This window comes from Hyperolius riggenbachi, chromosome 2 (assembly GCF_040937935.1).
Source record: "Hyperolius riggenbachi isolate aHypRig1 chromosome 2, aHypRig1.pri, whole genome shotgun sequence".
NCBI classification, from domain to species: domain Eukaryota; kingdom Metazoa; phylum Chordata; class Amphibia; order Anura; family Hyperoliidae; genus Hyperolius; species Hyperolius riggenbachi.
Genome location: NC_090647.1, coordinates 207,615,330 through 207,633,425, shown reverse-complemented (window position 1 = coordinate 207,633,425; position 18,096 = coordinate 207,615,330). Strand labels below are relative to the sequence as shown.

Here is an 18,096-nt window from a genome sequence, read left to right as displayed (position 1 = left end):
CTGCACTCCATCATTCCTACACTTCCTGCATCAACACTGGGCCTTCTGCTGTGAGGCCTCATTCACACCTAAAAACGCAAACGCAAGCATTTTGCGTTTTTGTGCACTTTTTCCCCCTCCCGTCTCTCCACTGCATGCTGCGTTTCTGGCAACAGCGCTTTTCTAAGCGCTTTTCCAGAGTGGTTTTGCAATACACTCCTTGATGCAAGTAAGGAAGTGAACTCTTTGACCCAGAAAAGTATAAATACAATGTATTTATTTTTAAAAATGCTCACGCAATTGCTGCACAAAGCGATTTTGTGAGCGTTTTGAGTCTTTTGTATACCATCCATTATAGCAAAAATGCCCCAAAAATGGTACAGGCACCGCTTTGCCAAATGCAAAGCGGGCACAACGCGCTATGAACTTTCGCATAGAAATTAATTGCACAAGCATTTTATGGGCAATTTTGAAAATCGCCTGCGCTTGTAAAAAAGGGCAAAAACGCCCTTAGTGTGAACGGGCCCTCAAAGAGGAAATGTCTGGATAATGGTGAGCAAGAGGGCATTATCCAGGTAAATTAATCTTCACCTCCTTCGACATGAGTGGTTATGGTTTTGCTTCTCGCTAAACTGTGCTCGCTCATCCACAAGTATCAACATATAAGTTAATATGACTCATGTAGATAAGCCCTCACTCTATTCATGATTTTGCTAACAGCTAAGACACAGGGTAGTAACATTGCTGGAAAGATGCAACAGTTCAAACATTTCTGAACTTTGATATCTACAGCCTATAAACCTCCTGTCTGCAGATGGACAGGTTTAGTATACCCTCTGAACTAGGGTTAACATTCCTTTACTGCCCTCAAAGTCAACTTCATGCATGACATTCATTACAGCACCTCCCTCCATGCCTACAGAACCCAACCTTATATCAAGAAACAGAAAAAAAATCTGCAGCAGATGAACTCAGTCTCTCACCTGTCACAGATTGCATAGTACCTGTCAGAGTTAGCATAGTATCTGTCACTTTTCCACTACTGCAGAAAGCACAAAACTGACAAGCACGACTGCCTAGCAACAAAGCACATGCTCAAACTTAGCTTTCTCTGATTTACTAAATCTCGAGTTCTTTTTAGCACTGTTTTGCTTTTAGGGTATTAAACAGTAGCGGTAGTGTAAATTAAAAAACAATTAATGTAATCCATATAGTACGTTAATGTAGATTCGGTGATATAATGGGAGTATAAGTCACCGATTTGCTGGGAAATGGCCTTTCTCGTTAAACCCCATCATCAAAATCACTGTGGGGATTTTGACCGAGGCCTCTCCATTGAAGTCCGGAGCTCTGTGGTCATCACCACTGTATTGCTGCAACATGCCCCCAGCTCAGAGATAATGGCCTGACAGGTTGCAAGTGGGCTGCGGCAACATAGGTGCGGGTGGGCTGCGGCAACATAGGTGGGGGCAGCCACAGAGGTCCGAAATTCAGGTTTGTGACAGGAGGGCGGGGTATAATAAGTCAATTTCCCAGTGAACAGGTGATTTATATTCCCATTCAAGTGACCTTCTCTAACCGTATATATTGTATACAGGGTGGGCCATTTATATGGATACACCTTAATACACCCTTCTTTATGCACCAAATGCACGTTCCCTGAGTTTTTCCAGCAAGATGGTGCACCACCACATTATGGGTGTCAGGTCCGAGAATTCCTAGATGAACAGTTTCCTGGAATGTGTATTGGTCATCGTGGGCCAGTTGAATGGCCCCCAAGGTCTCCTGATCTGATCCCCTCAGACTTTTATCTTTGGGGTCATCTAAAGGCAATTGTCTATGCCGTGAAGATACTAGATGTGCAACACCTGAAACTACAGATACTGGAAGCCTGTGCTAGCATTTCTCCTGCGGTGTTGCTATCAGTGTGGGAAAAGTGGGAGAAGAGGGTTGCATTGACAATCCAACACAATGGGCAGCACATTGAACACATTTTATAAGTGGTCAGAAACTTGTAAATAAATCATGAGAGAATAAAGTTATGTTAAAACCAAGCACACCATTGTTTTTCTTGTGAAATTCCCAATAAGTTTAATGTGTCACGTGACCCTCTTCCTATTGAAAAAGCACAAGTGCCACAAACAGGAAGTTAATATCACCAATTATTCCCATTTTATTAAAGAGGAGCTGTTAGGTATAAGGTCTCAGAGAAAATAAACACATATATCAGTAGCTAAAGATTGGCTGTACTTACATTACATATGCATTTCACTGTCCACGTTTGGATTTCACAGAATATTTATATAGTATATGCAGAGAATGATGCTCCTGACAGCCCATGGCAGGTTCCATGTTTGTGAAGCCAAATGTGTCGTCATGTCCTGCCTGCTTCTGATCACAGAACAGCTCGTACAGAATAACACAGTGTGCAGTGAATATTAATGAGCCATGTGGCTAGGAACAATAGCTGACTCCTGCAGTGTACTCTGCCCCGGAGATTTATCTGTGCTGTGGCTGGACTGAGTTAGAAGCTGCTGAAACTTGATCCCGTCTTCTCCTTAGCAGCCGAGGGGAGGGCCCCAGAATGCTTTGCAGTATGGAATGCGGCTTGCGTCCTCCTTAGGAGCTTAGCTTTGCTGATAAGAACACATTAAATGTAAGAGAGATTTTTATCTTTAGTAATGTCTTTTTGGCTTCTGTCTAAACTGTTTAACACAGGAGAATAGAGGTTTAAATTAGCTTCTGCAGCCTGACAGTTACTCTTTAAGGTGTATCCATATAAATGGCCCACCCTGTAGATTGTCTAGTCATATACTGTAGATGGTATGATTGCCTTTCCTGATAACTGATCCTGCCATGCAAACGCTAAACATCAGCATTTATGAGTAAATAAAATGTAGAAACTGGACTGCTTGCAGTAATGTTTATATTGTAGTCCACCCCCCCCCTTTCACACAGTGTTTCTATAGTAGTCCCACCCCCACACAGTCTGAAACCTGAAAGCAATTATATTTTAAAGCTGTAGATTTTTAAAAACCTCAACATTGTTAAAGTTTATCTCAATCTCTTCAGGATTTTCAATCTTTATTTTATATTAAAATTGTTCTAAGAAGTGTAAGGCAATGGGGTTCACAGGAGTAGTTTCAGCTGTGTTTTGGGATTGCCAACTTTAAAAAGCAATATGCTAATTAAGTGTGTGGAGGTGTACCCACAGGAATGATTACGATTTTTCCAAATCGTAATTGGGGTCCTGCAGTATTATTGGAGAGTTTGCACCCCAATACAAAGAATAGGATTGCTGTGAAATCACTTTTAAATCACTGTACAAAAGTGATTTTGCAGTGATTTTACTACCGGAGGAATAAAACAAAACCCAAATTGCAGTCACCATAGAAATTGTTACACCTAAATAAGAAAAATGATTGAATAAATCCAAATGCACTCCAGAAAACGCCGCAAAAAATGCTACACAAAGCACAATTGCAAGCGCTTCCTGCAGTGGGCCCCAGGTCTAAGGGTTGTTTCACACCGAGAGCTCTTTTGAGGAGCTTTTCTGTGTTTTCAGCAGCATTTGGACAAAGAAATCCTATGCGCTACTTCACACCAGGCAGAGTCCGCTAAGATCGTAAAAACTCTGCATGTTGCATTTTGGAACGATCAGGATTCTGTAAAAAGTAGACTTGCAAAAGCTTTGTGAAAACTAATTCAAAATAGCGTGTGAAACAGCCCTAAGACCGGGAACCCACTAGAGCACTTTCAGCAGCGATGTATGCTTTCTGAGAATTGCCAGCAATTCCAAAAGTGCTTTGTTGCGGAAAATTAATGGCCCTGCATGCAGCATTTTCTGAGCAATTTCATGAGGGATAGCAGGACCCAAAATCGCTTTACATAAAATCCCTCCAGAAATCGCTCCACTTTTTTTGCTCTCAAAAACCCTACTGTCTTTGAAAGTGTTTTGCAATCGCAGGTGGATTTCAGGCCTAAGGACTGAGGCCCACTACAAGTGCTTTTGCAGCATTTGCCGATTGCTAGTGAGCCAGGAACTTGCGGCGCTTGCGATTACACTGAAACTGCAATCATGTTGCCTGCAGCATTTTCCTTGCTTTTGAAGGAATGCGCAGGTGAAATCGCACTCCTTCAAAGTGCTGCAGTAATCACTCCAAAATTTGTGTTACAAATCAGAATCACAAACGCAAGCATTTTTACTTAGTTATTCCTAGTGAGTCCCAGGCCTAAGTACTACTCAGTAATGTATGCAGTACACTGAAGAATAGTCTGTAGTTTATCATCAGGCCTATCAATCATACGATCAGCATAGAAGTCGCTGGCCACTTTCTAGGCAATATATTATCTATATAGCAAGAAGAGACACCTGGAGCTTAGATACTTATAGGACCTATTTCTTTTAACCCTCTCCCTGCTGGAGTTTTATGATCACTACTTATTTTGACCTTTTTTATATAAAAAAAAGTGTTTCTCTTGTATTCTACATTGCTTCCCCATACATGCTATCATCACCAAAATTGCTACATAGGTTAAGGGGAACAAGGCAAAAAAAACCAAAAACATTCAAAAAGACCTTATTTTAGCGCAAATAGATTTTAACCACTTCTTGGTATTAAGGCAGTATATCTATGCCCCACGGGAGGACTGTTCCTGTTTCAGGGGCGTAGAAATACATACCTCACTGCATCGGTGCTGTGCGTGCTCCCTGCTGCGTCCCACACATACTCCTTCTCATCGCTGCCGGTTAGTAGGGAGAAGGTATCAGTAAAGTGAAACACAGTTCCAATTCATTGATCTAAGTCCCAGTGTCTATGATTGCTGACACCAATGAGATGCATGTGGTCATTGGAACAAACTAACAAATGCACGCTTTACTTCCTGTTTGGGTACTAACAGTATGCACAGGAAGAAAGTGCAAGGACATCTTGTGGCCAAATAGTAAAATTACACCTACATGCATTTTATTTATTAAAAACACCGACATATCCCATTTAAAATTAACCCCTTACCTCCCTCACTCTACCATAGCTACACAAATAAATCATTTGCATATTAAATGACAATTAAAAAAATACCTAAATAGTTCCCTTAGGGACTGTACTTTTTTAATATGTATGTATTGAGGGTATATATTTATGCATATATGCGCTTGTCATTAGTGATGAACTCAAAACAGAAAGAAGCACCTTTATTTCCAAATAAAATATTGCCACCATACACTGTACTAGGGAAACATTTGAAATGTTGCAATAACTGGGACAAATGGGTAAATAAAATGTGTTTTATCCACAGTAGAATGTTTTATTTTAAAACAATAATGGCAGAAAACTGTAAAAATGTTTTTTTCCATTTTTTTTCTTATTCCTGTTAAAATGCATTTAGGATAAAATAATTCTTAGCCAAATGTACCACCCAAACAAAGCTTAATCAGTGGCAAAAAAAAACAAAAAAAACAAGATTTAGATCATTTTGTTGTGATAAGTAGTGATAAAGTTACTGGCGAATAAAAGTTGGGAACGCTGACAGGTGAAAATTGCTCTGGTCCATAAGGGGAAAAACCCCTCAATGGTGAAGGGATTAAATATGCAAAGGAAAAACATTTTTCATTTGCATTTTTAAAAGCATGTATTGGGGCCTTGCTATTAACCACGTAGCCACCCTGGCGTTCTATTTCCCCAGGATTTCCGTGCAAAAAGTGGTTCAATTAATTTCCAATAATTTTCAACCAATTTTTTTTGCAATCATTTTTTTTATATTGAATTCAATACAGGTTATTGTATTGAATTCAATAAAAAAAAAGTGTTTGCTGCGAGATTTTGATGATGCTGTGTGACATTGGTGCCATCAACGCCGATCGACGGGGGACATGTGATCGCCAAGGGAGAAGCAAAATCCGCCAAGGGACATGGAAGAAGGCACTGGAGAAGCTATCAGAGGTACGCGGCGAGGGATCAGCATGCCAATGGTGAGTATAAGACCCAGATGTATAGCCAGATGTATTAGCCAGATGTGCAGCCAGGTGTAGTTAGCTAGATGTTTTGCCAGGTATATAGGGAGCAAGATGTTTGCTGGTGTATAGGAGACAGATGTGCAGCCAGGTGTATAGGAGACAGATGTGCAGCCAGGTCTAGGGAGTCATATGTATAGGGAGCTAGGTTTGCGGGTGCCTCTGCCCCCCCCAACCCCATTGCCCCCGATGCCCCCTAACTGTGGCCGGGTGTCCCTTCTGTGGGGGGGGCTCCCCTTCTGTGCTGGCTGGTAGTGGCCGGCGGGGATCCCCTCTGTGGGGGGGGGGAATCCCCATACTGTGCGTGTGGGTGGCCCTTCTGTGTGTGCATTGGGGGGGGGGCAGGTATCATCCTTCTATGGGGGCTAGTCGTGGTGGGTCGGGGACACCCCCTTCTGTGGTGGGTGGGAGGTGGGGGTCCCCATCTATGCGGGCTGTGGGTGGCCTCTCCCTCCTCTTCCCCCATCCCTCCCTCTCTGTCCTCCATGCCCCCCCTCTCACCCCTGATCCTGTGTCCCCCCCACTACACACAGCATACAGAACTAGCATCCAGCCACCCTGGGAATCCCTGTGCAGCCGGCGGGGCAGAGAATGTGTGGGGCTGTGCAGGGATTCCCCTTCTTTGTCAGCGGGTGGCTGGTGCGGGGATCCTCTCTGTGGGGGGGCCGGGGATCCCCGTACTGTGCATGCGGGGTGACCCTTTTGTGTGTGCGGGGGGGCGGGTATCCCCTTCTATGGGGCTGGTCTTGGCCGGTCGGGGACACCCCCTTCTGTGGTGGGGGGAAGGTGGGTGTCCCCATCTATGTGGGCTGTGGGTGGCCTCTCCCTCCTCTTCCCCATCCCTCCCTCTCTGTCCCCCGTGTCCCCCCCCCCCCGATCCCGTGTCTCCCCCCTGTAAGAAGCCCTGATCTACTCACCTGAGGGCTTTCTCCTGCGGCGGCCACGATGGACACCCTCCTCCTCCATCGCGAAGTCTCGTGTTCTCTGTAATTACAGTACGCAGCTTGGTGACGTCACCAAGCCGCGTACTGTAATTACACACAGACCGGGACTTCGGCGATGGAGGAGGAGGGTGTCCATCGTGGCCGCCGCAGGAGAAAGACCTCAGGTGAGTAGATCAGGGCTTCTTACAGGGGGGAGACACGGGATCGGGGGGGGGGGGGGACACGGGGGACAGAGAGGGAGGGATGGGGAAGAGGAGGGAGAGGCCACCCACAGCCCACATAGATGGGGACACCCACCTTCCCCCCACCACAGAAGGGGGTGTCCCCGACCGGCCAAGACCAGCCCCATAGAAGGGGATACCCGCCCCCCCGCACACACAAAAGGGTCACCCCGCATGCACAGTACGGGGATCCCCGGCCCCCCCACAGAGAGGATCCCCGCACCAGCCACCCGCCGACAAAGAAGGGGAATCCCTGCACAGCCCCACACATTCTCTGCCCCGCCGGCTGCACAGGGATTCCCAGGGTGGCTGGATGCTAGTTCTGTATGCTGTGGGTAGCACAGATCGCTACCCACAGCGTGCTGGCAGGCATCCAGCCATCCTGGGGAATCCCTCTGATGAGGGAAAAGTGCAGCCGGCGGGGAAGAGAAACAAGAAATCTCCCTGGCGGTATTGACGAGCTCAGCTCGTCAATACCGCTTTCAGCAAGTTTTTCCTGGACGAGCTGAGCTCGTCAATACCGCCAGGGTGGTTAAAGAGAACCTGTAACAAAAAAAAAGTTTCCCTGGGGGGTACTCACCTCGGGAGGGGGAAGCCTCAGGGTCCCAATGAGGCTTCCCCTACCCCTGTAGCTGCAGGAAGTCCAGTGCTGGCTCCCCCGAAGTGTCCTGTAATCCTCCCTCAACAAGCCTGACAAGCACTGATAAGCGCTGATTTATTTACCTTTCCTGGCTCCAGCGGGGGCGCTGTTGCGGCTCTCCACACAGAGATAAGCGAAAATAGCAGATCTCCGTCGAGTTCGCTCTACTGCGCAGGCATAGGAGACTTGCTCCTGCGCAGTAGAGCGGCCCGACAGCGATCAGCTATTTCCGCCTATCTCCGACGCGGAGAGCCAATACTGCGCCTGCGCTGGAGCCAGAGAGGTAAATATTTACATCCCCGCTGTTCAGAGAGCTGTATCGCTGCTGCTGTGGGACCGAGGACGATGGGGGAAGCCTCAATAGGATCCGTAGGTTTTCCCCACCCGAGGCGAGTACCCCCCAGGGGAGGTTTTTTTCGGCACAAAATTATGCGAAAGTTACGCAAAATTACAAGTGGAGCACACAAATACAATTGAATTGCCAAATTGTAATTACATATTATCTGAACATTTGGGTGTAGGGTTAAGCCAAAAAATGGCTCACCCTGCTGTGGCAAATTTTGCAGCGGCATTAATTACCATTCCCCCTCCAAGGCATGGTACACGGGGGTAAGATGCAATTCGTTTGCCAGCCAAATTGCAATGTTTTCATCATAATTTGGGCTCCGTCTTTTGCCAACTCCCAAATTACTCACTGAACGTTACTATAGCCATAATAGCCATAATTCACATTACGGTCTATGGCAGCGCCCAAATGTGCTCGGCTGTATGGCGCCCTTTTTATCGCTCGACAGAATAACATATGAAATTGTTGAACAAAAAAGGAAGCCAGATTTGAGATACCTGAGAATCTTTGGAAATAAGGTCTATGCACACGTATCCCCAAAATATGCACAAAGTGGGATGCCTGTGCCACTGCCAAAGAAGGTGTTTTAGTCTGCTACAGTGAATCTCAGAAAGGCTACAGAAATTCTACACCCAAGCACAAAGTAATGAGCAGAAGTATCATTTAAGAAAGATAAGTGTTTAAAGTTTGAAGAACTGACGCAAACAGGGTCAATCTGGAGAAATGCACACCAAAGTTTCCAGAGCAACAGAAGAGTGAAGCAGAGATAGAGTTCACAACTGAAGTAGTAACTACCGTATATTCCGGCGTATAAGACGACCCAGCGTATAAGACGACCCCCCAACTTTTCCAGTTAAAAGAGAGAGTTTGGCATCTATTCGCCGTATTAGACTACCCCTCTTCGCAACATGCCTCCTCTGTCCTCCTGGCCCACCCTGTATACACCCATTGCATATTACTGGGTGCTGCAGTCATCCAGGGGAGGGAAAAGAGTTCAGGCTGTGCCATTTAGAACTGGGTGTCAGGTGTGGGGTGTCAGTATTTGTACCAGACAGACCTTACCGGGTGCAGCAGCCTTGGCAGAAAGGTCCGCTCTTGTCCTGGGTCCTTCTATGTCCTCCACTGTCCCCCTGCATCATTCATGTCCGTGTCCGTGTTTGAACATCAAAGCTACAATACAGTAGCATCTTGCAAGCAGCTGCTCGCGTGGGTAACAGGGCAACTTCCTGGTTCCGGGTCACCTGACTGGTGACATGTGCGCTCCACAATTCAGTGTCTTCCTCTTCCTACGCACATGTCACCAGTCAGGTGACCCGGAATCTGGAAGCTGCTCTGTATTACAGCTTTGAATGTTCAAACACGGACATGAATGATGCAGGGGGACAGTGGAAGACATAGGACCCAGGACAAGAGCGGACCTATCCGCCAAGGGTGCTGCACCCGGTAAGCTCTGCCTGGCACAAATACTGGCACCCCGCACCTGATACCCGGCGTATAAGACGACCCCCCACTTTGCAGAATATTTTCAGGGTTCAAAAAGTCGTCTTATACGCCGAAATATACGGTAACTCCCATACTACTCAACAACCAATCATTTCAACAAGGACATCAACAAGAAGCACTAGGAATCTAGGAGAGCATATGACCTACATGGCTTCCACAGCAGTTCAGAATGAGCAAACTTCTCAGGAAGAGATGCAACAACTTCCCACTTCTGAGAAACAAAATGTGAATTAAAGCAGCAGATAAAGAAAAATAGCATTACTTGATGTACAGCGTGAAAAAAGATGGACGATTTCTGTGGAACTAAAGTTCAGAAATAGACTAGATGCTACAGCAGTTTAACATAACAGAGTCAAAAGATGCAAGCACACCTATGGAAACTGCTTATCCAAAATTGGAAGGTGTAGAAGATTTACTACTATCTGATGCTGGGCATACATGGTGCGTTTATGCGCCGGAATCGAGCCGCTGGCTCCATGCTGGCGCGTCCCCGCTCGTCTATGCGAGAGCGTGGATCGATTCCCGCTTGTCCCCGCGAGCGCTTACCTGCTGCTCGTGTTTTTCTATTGTCTGCGCAGAATTGATCCGCTGTGGTGATCGGACACGTCGGATATTATCATCCCGTCGGATATTATCATAGCCATCAGCGGCTCGATTGATAAGGAAGAAGCTGCCGCGTATGCCCAGCATTATGAACAGTAAAAACAAGCAGTAGGGGCACTATTGTACATTGCAGCTACTACACATTCACAGTCATGACTAGACTCTGCAGACGTATGAGTAAATCACGTCAAAGATACTGAAATGAAGTAAAAAGAGCGATTGAACTGACATACTGTGAAGACTGAGAAGAAATGACAAAGCCACTATCCAGAGACAAGTTTGTTGACTTTGGGTCGCAAATGAGATTGACACAAGTGGCAGTTGTTGAGTGCGGGTTGTTGAAATGTGTATTTAGCAAAAACAGCCTATTATGTGTATCTCTATGCATTCCCAGCTTTAACCATAGAGAGGAAATGTGTTGTAATAAAGGTCTTACTACACCCTGTGCCTGTAAGGCCCGGTGCACACCAAAACCCGCTAGCAGATCCGCAAAATGCTAGCAGATTTTGAAACGCTTTTTGTTATTTTTCTATGGCGTTTTGCTAGCGTTTTGCGGATTGCTGTTGCGGTTTTCAGTATAGTAGATTTCATATATTGTTACAGTAAAGTTGTTACTGAACAGCTTCTGTAACAAAAACGCCTGCAAAACCGCTCTGAACAGGCGTTTTTCAGAGCGGTTTGCGTTTTTCCTATACTTAACATTGAGGCAGAAACGCATCCGCAATCCAAAAAATGCCTCACCCCGGCATTTTTCGTTTCTGCAAAACGCCTCCTGCTCTGGTGTGCACCACCCCATTGAGATACATTGACCAAGCGGATCCGCAGCCGCAAGCGGCTGCAGAAACGCTGAAAAAGCCGCTCGGTGTGCACCAGCCCTAACAGATAGTTGTGAATAAGCTTGTTTGTTTTTGTGTTGTGTAATAGCCAAGAGCCATTAGCCAATTTCTGTTTCTCCTGCATTCTACATTGCTGCACACTAAGGCCTGGTGCACACCAAAAAACGCTAGCAGATCCGCAAAATGCTAGCAGATTTTGAAACGCTTTTTCTTATTTTTCTGCAGCGTTTCAGCTAGCGTTTTGCGGTTTTGTGTAGCGGTTTTGGTGTAGTAGATTTCATGTATTGTTACAGTAAAGCTGTTACTGAACAGCTACTGTAACAAAAACCGCCTGGCAAACCGCTCTGAAGTGCCGTTTTTCAGAGCGGTTTGCGGTTTTCCTATACCTAACATTGAGGCAGAAACGCATCCGCAATCCAAAATCTGCAGCAGCCCGGGAGTATGCGTTTCTGCAAAACGCCTTCCGCTCTGGTGTGCACCAGCCCATTGAAATACATTACCCTAGCGGATCCGCACCCGCAAGCAGATCGCAAACCGCTGCGGAAACGCTCCGGTGTGCACTAGGCCTAAGAAGCTAGATTATTATAGCCTTTCTAATAAGATACATACTTTAAAAGCAGCAGCAATGGTAGTTAGGCAGCCATCACACTTGTCAGTCAGTTTTCTGTGAGCATTTTATTGCATGCATTTTCTGAGCACCATTTGCATTTGTATGCAGAAAAACGCTCATTTTTTCACAGTAGCTAATGTAATTGATAGAGAAAACAAACAGTGTGTAGAATGATGCTACATGGCTGTCAGTTGGCTGCAACTGTGGCTCTGCAGATTTCCTGCATATGGAAAAAAAAAAACGCTTTAAAGTGTGGACTAGCCCATGATAAATGTAGGTTCTCAGTGCAATTATGTTTTCCTATGCAGAAAATGTGCACATACACAGTGCCAATGTTATCGAAGGCTGGATTCACACTGTGCACATTGCATAACACATGCGTTATGTGTGTTAACTGCAATGGAGATAGATATTAATTCAATGCCTGCATGCAGCCAGCTAGAATAACATGATCTGTTACAAACAACGCAGAGATGTGAACATGCCTATAAAATTGTATCAGCAGTAAGTTGTCATGCAGAATTAGGGTACTTTCACACTGTCCAAAGTATTGCATTCTCTGCAGTGGACAATATCATCGTAATGCATTCTATGAGACCTTCACATTGAGTGTGATGTGGCGTGGTGGGATCTGACTGAGTGACGCACAACATGCTGCACTATATCCACATACAGTATAAACATAGGTTCAGAGTGGCAGTGACGCAAACTTTCATTGTATCGTACGCTTCACTTTACCGGTGCAACTTTTTGGCGCATTTTGCATTGTTATGGCATGCACAGTGCAAAAGGACCCTTATTCTGCAACATAACTGATGAAGTGTGAAAGGACCCTTAGGTCCCTTTGTCACACCCGTGGTGTGTGCAACACAGGTGGCTGTCGTGCGCACCATGGCCAGAGTGCAGGCGATAGCGGTTTTCAAGCCCATATGGTCCCCGGGCTGAGGTGGCTCAGTGACAGAACAACAGTGACTGTCCAGCTGATCGAATTTGGTCTGTCCACAATGAAGCAACGACCTTATTATCTTGGGTGTGCCCCCCAAATGTGCAGCTGTCACACACACAGGTACCGTGAACAGGTGCAGCGAGTGACTGGTATATAATATAACACTGCTTGCGGTCACGTAGGTAGGTGCACTACTGAACAGGTATGCAGGGATTGATATTACAAATGTGCAGCTGTCACACACACAGGTACCGTAAACAGGTAGTCACTGAATGTGCTGGGCCTGACATTGGCACAGTAGGAATTACCAAGGGGCCAAGGTCCAGCAGCTGCGACTGACTGACAGGGCTGTATATGCAACCAGTGTCTGTGGGACACACACAAAAAAAAATAGTTCACAAGAACAACATTAGCTCTCAAAAGAGGGGTGCTTTTTAGCAATAAGTATCAGCAAGGAGAAAGCCTAACAAGAGCCTAACTAAGCTTTCCCTATGTCTACAGCAGGTTCCTCTCCCTTCTCTAATTACTGCAGCCACACGAGTGAGTGAAATGGCTGACGCTGCCTGCCTTTTATAAGGGGGGGGGGGGGGGCTCCAGGAGGGAGTGTAGCCTGATGGGCTACCCTGTGTCTGCTGACTGATGTAGAGGGTCAAAGTTGACCCTAATGATGTAGTATAGGGGGCGTGTCGAACTTGCATATAGTTCGTGGTTCACCGCGAATGCGAACCATCGAAGTTCGCGTGTTCGTGTTCGAATGCCAACCGTTCGTGCCATCTCTACTGAATAACCCCGCATGTTTGCAGAAATGCTACCAGCCGAGTCGCTCATACCACTAGTGATTTTCATGTCTAGGAGAACGCATGAAGAAACATTTGATCGGTTTGGTCAGGTGATAGATATGCAAGTCACTGATTTGCTAGTTATGATCATTTGCTAAAGAAGAAGTAATCACAGCAAATCAGAGCTTTGCAAATCTATCAGCAGATCAAAAAAAAAAAACATGCTTCTCCATGAGTTCTCTTACATTTTCTTCAGCTGATGCATCTCACTGGTAATCAAAACTCCTTCAGAAATGTTCAGTCTATAAAATGAATTGGTATAAGACATGTAGCATCTGTAGCAAGAGAGCTATGACGCCTGCCATATTTATTTTTCTTTTAAGCAATGCCAATTGCCTGGTATCCTGTTGATCCTCTGCCTCTAATACTTTTAGCCATAGACCCTGAACAAGCATGCAACAGATCAGGTGTTTCTGGCATTGTAAGATCTAACAGGATTAGCTGCATGCTTATTTCTGTGTGATTCAGACACTACTGCAGCCAAATAGACCATCACAACATACCACCCCTGCCAAGTTCCTCATACCACTCTTGCACCACCCCACCATCTGCTGCCGATAACTGTAACAGCCACAAGTGTCACCAGCTAGGTAGGGCTCTCTCCAACATCCTGTCAGTACTGTTTGCCACTGTCAGTACCCCTATGCCACCCAAATCCAGTGGAGCCATACAGCCAGCCACATCACCAATATCACAGAACCAAGTGTCCCATACACTGCTTAGTTTTAAAATAAATAAATGGAAAAACAAAACCACATGTGGCCACATTTGTTTCCCTCGGATGCATTTATTTGTAGTTAAAGGGCAGCTGAAGTGAGAAGAATATGGAGGCTTCCATATTTATTTTCTTTTAAACAATACGAGTTGCTTGACAGCCCTGTTGGTCTATTTGGCTGCAGTAGTGTCTGAATCACACCAGATATAAGCATGCAGCTAATCCTGTCAGATCTGACAATAATGTCAGAAACACCTGATCTGCTGCATAGTTCTCTTGCTACATGTCTTATACCAATTCATTTTATAGACTGAACATTTATGAAGGAGTTTTGATTACCAGTGAGATGCATCAACTGAAGAAAATGTTTCATTTCATTTTTTCAGTACGCAAATCAGCCATTTTCTAAAAAATAAATAAATAATTAAAGAAAAATAAATGAACTGACCATTGCATCATGAGTAGCCACTTATATTTAGCAACTGGCTTCAAAAATACATCAGTGGAATATACATATAGAGTTACCATCTGGATAGTATTTTATCATGAGATTTTCTCATTTTTCTTTTTTCCTAGAAAATGTGGCAGTCCTGCTTGTATGTTACGTTAAAGCAAATGTATATGCCATTAAACAACCATAGAATAGCAGTTACTATAGAAACACAAGCTTCTTGGTTGTGGGAGCTTAGCCATATCCCCTGCCGAATGGATACGAATGGGAATTTAGTGCCTATATTAACACAGGCTTGCCTTTCAGAAGTCTAGCTGCTGGTGATGTTACAAAGTAGGCATACACAGAATTATGCCACAATGGCATCTGACCATTCAATAATCATGGCAACTGGTTGCCGCAACTAGTCACTAGTAGTAATGGCTGGCTGCGGCTACTAGTGATTGGCTGTTATTATCACTATCAATTCCTTTAAAGTGGTCTGAGTCTCTGACATAACATTCAATAAAAATGTGTTTTCCTACTTTTTATTACTTATACAGTTATATTTGCTTTTGTGCACACATAATATTGTCTGTTTACAAATTACAAGTTTCCAAAGTGTAGTTTTCCCTACCCTGAAAGCTGGTATTGCATTTTATTATATTTCTATTAGAACTGCTTTTTATTATATATTACAATTTTCTAATGAGCTATTCTGAACACTGTGTGTGCCTGAAGCAGACACATTTTCTCAGAGAGGGTTTGTTTACATTCCAGTGTTGATACATTTGTGTTTAACAAGTAAAAAAAGATACTGTTATCTCCAGTTTGGATGCGGATTTGAAGCTGAATAGCAGGAGAAAGTGCTTTGTTTAACCATTTTCTTTTAGACCATAATCTTTTAGAGCAAAGTAGAAATGCTGGCTTTCAGACCACTTCAAGGACAACTGAAGTGAGAAGAATATGAAGGCTGCCATATTTATTTCCTTTTAAAGAATACCAGTTGCCTGGCAGCTCTGCTGGTCTATTTAGGTGCAGTAGTGTCTGAATCACACCAGAAATAAGCCTGCAGCTAACCTTGTCAGAAACACCTGACCTGCTACATGCATGTTTAGGGGCTTCGGCTAAAAGTATTAGAGGCAGAGGATCAGCAGGACAACCAGGCAACTGGTATTACTTAAAAGGAAATAAATACGCCAGCCTCCATATCCTTCATTACAGTTGTCCATTAATGTCTATGGCAGAAGTTTCTTTACTTACAGAGCTCCCATAGACTAAAGCCTCTTTCACAGTGCAACGTTAAAGTCGCACAAGGAATAACACACAGCAATACTAAGTCTGTGCAACATTCACAGTGCACACGTTGCGTTTGTGTGTAACGTGTAGCATTATTAGAAAGTGCTGCATGCTGTGCGTTATACACGTTATTAACGACATTGGACTGTTTGCACATGCTCAGTAATGACCTGGAAGCATACTTTTCATTGCCTGTATGCCTACTGTATGCGACGATAACAGGGCATAGAGTTGTGTTATGACATTTTTGGGACGTTGCGTTGTTAGTTTGCGTTGCGACTTTAACGTCACATTAAAACGCAATGTCCCAGTGTGAAAGTAGCCTAATCCTAGAAAGCATACGTACATAGACGCACCAACTACCATTCCTCTATGATATCTCAGGATTGGCAGAGATAGAAACATCTGCCAAAGCTCTGAACTCCCATCTGTCTCAGCTGCGTTTACAGTGGTAAAATCTGCGCACATCAATACTTCTACCAAAGCAGCACTTGGTATTTTTTTACCTGGAGGTAGGCTTTAGAGCAGTTATGTTGCATCCAAATATACACAAAGTACTGCTTGGTTGTAATCAAGTCTAAAACCAGCATGGTGATGTTCATATTCAGTGAACAAATCTAACATAAGCATCTAACTCTTCTAGCAATAAATTCATAAAATAAAAAAATAATATTAGCATACAAAATTAATTTCAGACTCTGTATGACAGATTTAAAACAAAAACACCACCACGCAATTATGTTTTCTTTTATGACAAAAATAAACAGCCTAATCTTAGCATCTGCTGTATGCTCAGAAAAGCGTGTACCCTGTAGCCAAGGAATCATTTGTTTGGCTGGTTATTCTCTTTCTAGCACACTATTTACTGAAAAAATTAAAAAAGAAAAGATATTAGAAAATCCCACATTAATAGTAAATAAAAGAGTCCATTTAAAACGTAATCATATTCATTAGAAAGAAACATGCACAGCTGCAATCACAGTAATAAATAAAGATGGTATTCCCTACCTGAAATTGCATCCTGAAAAATAATCAGTCCCACATTTTCCTGTGTACAGCTGAATCAATTTCACACTTACTCACCTCACTCATCCCTTGTGTGCTTCATTCATTGGTTTGTTATTGTCATGGCAACGGAGGTAGCATGGTGCAATGCTGCTCACGTCTTAGTGTATGGTGAACAGATGTCTGTTCTTCACACTAGATCAGAAGCAGTGTTACTCTGTGTGAATCCCCTAAAGTCTATTCCATTCCACATTCTGAGATATATTATACACACACACACACACACACACACACACACACACACACACACACACACACACACACACACACACACACACACACCCACACACACACACACCCACACACACATACACAGAGAAGGGCACTATTTGGCAGAGGTTTTATACAACTAAAGATAAAAACCATATTATTCGCTGAATGTTCCTCCATTGTTGCTGCATTTCAACGTAACTTTGACATTTACAATTTTCATTACTCTTTTGTTGCATTTTTAGAAAATGCATAATATTGATGCAACAAAGTTGACCTAGAATTTATCATCATCATCAACAACTTTGCTTATCCCAAATGCCTGTTGTAGAGATAGATTGACAAGCAATGATAAATGTATTTTCCCACATAACAGTCTCATCACCACTCATGCTCCTTTTGCCAGGATTTCACGGAAGTGCCCACAGCTTGACAACCGCAGAGCATAGTGTGCATGGTGACATCATCAAATGTATGCACCCAAGATCAGTGACACAAAAGGTAGGATACACGAAAGCAATGAGGCAGCGGCAGCTGGGAGAAACAGTAAGGTGGCAGATGTGGCCTCCACTGTTTCTCTACGAGTAAAGCTACCCTTTAGTGTGCATTCACACATAATTCTGCATGTCAGCTCACTGCCCATACAATTCTATGGACCTGTTCACATCTCTGCATTGTAACTGATCACGTTATTCTCATTCACTGTATGCCAGCTTTGAATTAAGTTCCCAAACATAACGTGTTCATTATGCAACACTCTCAGTGTGAATTCAGTCTAAGGGCCCGTTCTCACTAGGGAGATTTCAATAGAAACCTAAACCTAAAATGTTACCAGCAAAATCTCGAGCGATCGCGGTACAGTGCTTTTACAAGCGCTGATCGCAATCGTCGGGAATT

At 44.2% G+C, this 18,096-nt stretch overlaps 1 protein-coding gene across 4 annotated transcripts in view; it reads right to left on the bottom strand.

The window, feature by feature from the left end:
- The window catches only part of MYO16 (myosin XVI), a 490,337-nt gene that overhangs the window by 443,860 nt on the left and 28,381 nt on the right, over positions 1-18,096 (bottom strand). Inside the window, exon 1 of one of the 4 annotated variants that reach the window (XM_068268031.1) lies at positions 17,008-17,183. The exons of 2 other annotated variants lie outside the window; for them this stretch is intronic. The gene's annotated coding sequence lies outside the window, so the exon portion shown is untranslated. Of the gene's footprint in view, positions 1-16,932; positions 17,184-18,096 lie in introns of those variants that run through there. One more of the 4 variants, XM_068268030.1, reaches the window with a different exon arrangement.